The following is a 4,082-nucleotide window of genomic DNA, read 5'->3' as shown; positions in this document are numbered from 1 at the left end:
AATCTCTAATGATTTTTCTCTGATAGAGTTGAAAATGGTCATCCCAATTTCCACTGGAGCAAAATCAATTTCAGTAGTAGATCAGTCCTACACAAATTTCTGACAAACACTGTCATGGCTCAGTTATATTTTCAGTGTGCCATCACAATATTTTTCACTAATTCTCAGTATTTTCTAATATCCTTGTACTAAGATGTCAACGGTTTACGGGCTGGTTCGGCCCGGTTCCGTGACTAGAAGGGCGGAGGGATCCGCGGATCCGCGCCCCCGGAAAAAAAAAGAAAATAAGGGACCCCGAAATAATTGAAAACAGTGGCAACAATCTGAGGTAAAACAAAGTAATTTACTAAATATGGTATCAACAGAATTTTATAAAGAGAGAGAATGTGAAATTGATGGTGGATCGGCCTTACCACAACGCTGAGATGAGAAGCGCAGGCAGAGAAGCGCAAGCGAAGCAGCGCAGGCAGAGAAGCGCAAGCGAAGCAGCGCAGGCAGAGAAGCGCAAGCGAAGCAGCGCAGGCAGAGAAGAAGAGCATCAGGTGACCTTGCCGGGAGTTATATCTCCTCGCTGACCGCAAAGCCCCCTGGGGAAACGTAGCTGCTCTTCTCCGCTGGACAGGCACCCGGAACTTGAGCATCAGCAGTCAAACCCCCAGTACATTGCATGATGTTATGATGTGGAATACCGATAATGAAAAATCATGAAACCATGACATTCCACCCCTTATTCCACATCACTACATCATGCTTAATATAGACAAACAAAATATAAACACACGCACTAGGAATTACTGACTGCACTCCCTCAACATCAAGTTCCCTTGCGGTACACATTGAACATCCCCGTTTTCCTGCATCACCCACCAAGTGGACCCAGGTCCCTGGGCAAAAACAGTTCCACGAAGAGGTTTGTCCTTCTCAGAGGCTGGAATAACCCAAACTGCCTTTCCCAACATATTCTTTACATGTACAACAGGGACTTTATCTCCCTCTACGGTATGTAGGGAGCTGGACTGGGTTGGACCACCACGATTGATAGATCCTCTGGTATTGACTAACCAGGTGGCTTCTGCCAAATGCTTCTCCCAGTGCTTAAATGTACCGCCTCCCATTGCTTTCAGCATAGTTTTTAACAACCCATTGTATCGTTCAATCTTACCTGAGGCCGGTGCATGGTAGGGAATATGGTAAATCCACTCAATACCATGACCTTTAGCCCAGGTACCTACAAGAGAATTTTTAAAATGAGTCCCATTATCTGACTCAATTCTTTCTGGGGTACCATGTCGCCACAGGACTTGTGTCTCAAGACCTAGTATGGTATTTCGGGCGGTAGCGTGGGGTACTGCATAGGTTTCAAGCCACCCAGTTGTTGCCTCCACCATGGTGAGCACATAACGCTTACCATTACGAGATCGTGGCAAGGTGATATAATCAACCTGCCATGCCTCCCCATATTTGTACTTTTGCCATCGCCCTTCCTCCCAGAGAGGTTTCATTCTCTTGGCTTGTTTAATTGTGGCACACGTGTCACAGTCGTGAATGATTTGCGCAATAGCATCCACAGTTAAATCCACCCCTCGGTCTCTAGCCCACTTATATGTCGCATCTCTCCCTTGATGGCCTGAGGTCTCATGGGCCCATCGGGCTAGAAATAATTCACCCTTGTTCTGCCAGTCCAGATCTATTTGGGCCACCTCAATTCTGGCAGCTCTGTCTACCTGATGGTTATTTTGCTGCTCTTCAGTAGCCCTATTCTTGGGCACATGGGCATCTACGTGACGCACCTTTATAACCATATTCTTTATTCGGGCAGCAATATCTTTCCACAGGTCAGCAGCCCAAATAGGTTTACCCTTTCTTTGCCAGTTGTTTTGCTCCCACTGCTGTAACCACCCCCATAGAGCATTTGCCACCATCCATGAGTCAGTGTAAACATAAAGCATTGGCCACCTCTCCCGTTCAGCAACATCCAAGGCCAGTTGGACAGCCTTTACCTCTGCAAATTGGCTCGATTCTCCTTTTCCTTCAGTGGCCTCTGCAACTTGTCGTGTGGGGCTCCACACAGCGGCTTTCCATCTGCGGTGTTTCCCCACAATACAACACGATCCATCTGTGAATAGGGCATATGTCTTCTCATTTTCGGGTAGTTCATTATATGGTGGGGCCTCTTTAGCACGTGATATCTCTTCTGCTGGCGGTGTTCCAAACTTTTTGCCTTCAGGCCAGTCCATGATCACCTCTAGGATTCCTGGACGGTTGAGATTCCCCATCCGCGCTCGCTGCGTAATCAGCGCAATCCACTTACTCCAAGTGGCATCAGTAGCATGATGGGTGGAGGGACCCTTTCCCTTGAACATCCAGTTCAGCACTGGCAGTCGAGGTGCCAGAAGGAGCTGTGTTTCTGTACCGATTACTTCGGAAGCAGCCCGAACCCCCTCATACGCGGCTAAGATCTCCTTCTCAGTTGGAGTGTAGCACTCTTCAGACCCTCTGTACGCCCGACTCCAGAATCCCAGGGGTCGGCCTCGGGTCTCTCCTGAGGCTCTTTGCCACAAACTCCAAGTGGGACCTTTCTCTCCAGCAGCAGTGTAGAGGATGTTCTTCGCATCCTGTTCCATCCGTACTGGCCCCAGGGCCACGGCACGGGCTATCTCTTGTTTAATCTGCTCAAAAGCCTGCTGCTGCTCAGGACCCCACATAAAATCATTCTTCTTCCGTGTCACCTGATAAAGGGGGCTTACAATGAGGCTGTAGTTTGGAACATGCATTCTCCAAAAACCCACTACACCCAGGAACGATTGTGTCTCTTTCTTATTAGTGGGTGGAGACATGGCACTGATTTTGTTGATCACATCTGTTGGGATGTGACGACGGCCATCTTGCCACTTTATACCTAGGAACTGAATTTCCTGGGCAGGCCCTTTCACTTTGCTTCGCTTAATAGCGAAACCAGCACGCAGAAGGATCTGGATTATTTGCTCTCCTTTCTCAAAAACTTCCTTTGCTGTGTTGCCCCACACGATGATGTCATCAATATACTGTAAGTGCTCAGGAGCACCTCCCTGTTCCAGTGCAGCTTGGATCAACCCATGGCAAATGGTTGGGCTATGTTTCCACCCCTGGGGCAAACGATTCCAGGTATACTGAATGCCCCTCCAGGTGAAAGCAAACTGTGGCCTAGATTCTTTGGTCAAAGGAATGGAGAAAAAGGCGTTAGCAATATCAATGGTGGCGTACCATTTGGCTGCCTTTGACTCCAATTCATATTGGAGTTCTAACATATCTGGCACAGCAGCACTCAATGGGGGTGTGACTTCATTCAGGCCACGGTAGTCCACCGTCAGCCTCCATTCTCCACTGGCTTTACGCACTGGCCATATGGGGCTGTTAAAAGGTGAGTGAGTCTTGCTAATCACTCCCTGATTCTCTAGTTGGTGAATCAGCTTCTGAATGGGGAGCAAGGAATCCCTGTTGGTGCGGTACTGCCGTCTGTGCACCGTTTTTGTAGCAATCGGTACTTGTTGCTCTTTCACTCGTAGCAACCCCACGGCAGATGGATCTTCTGACAGGCCAGGCAAAATAGACAACTGCTTAACACCTTCTGTGTCTACAGCAGCTATTCCAAAGGCCCATCGATACCCTTTGGGATCCTTAAAATATCCCCTTCTGAGGTAATCAATACCAAGTATGCATGGAGCCCCTGGGCCAGTCACAATAGGGTGCTTTTGCCAGTCTTTACCAGTGAGGCTGATTTCGGCCTCCAACATAGTTAGCTCTTGGGAACCTCCAGTCACCCCATGAATATAAATTGATTTTGTCCCTTGGTGACTCGAGGGCATTAGAGTGCACTGTGCACCAGTATCCACCAGGGCCTTATATTTTCGTGATTCTGATGTGCCAGGCCATCTAATCCACACAGTCCAATAAACTCTATTATCCCTTTCCCCCCCTGGCTGGGGGCAGGGCCCCTCTATTTGTTACCTTCATTGTCTGCAGCAACTGGAGCAATCACCTTTTTGGAGAAGTTCACCTTGGTGGTTGATTTGTCTTGTAACTCTCTTACCCGTGCTTGAAGT

Source organism: Meleagris gallopavo, chromosome 3 (assembly GCF_905368555.1).
Source record: "Meleagris gallopavo chromosome 3, MGAL_WU_HG_1.1, whole genome shotgun sequence".
Classification (NCBI taxonomy): Eukaryota; Metazoa; Chordata; class Aves; order Galliformes; family Phasianidae; genus Meleagris; species Meleagris gallopavo.
The sequence above is the reverse complement of the archived record's forward strand: the minus strand, read 5'-3'. Positions refer to the sequence as shown.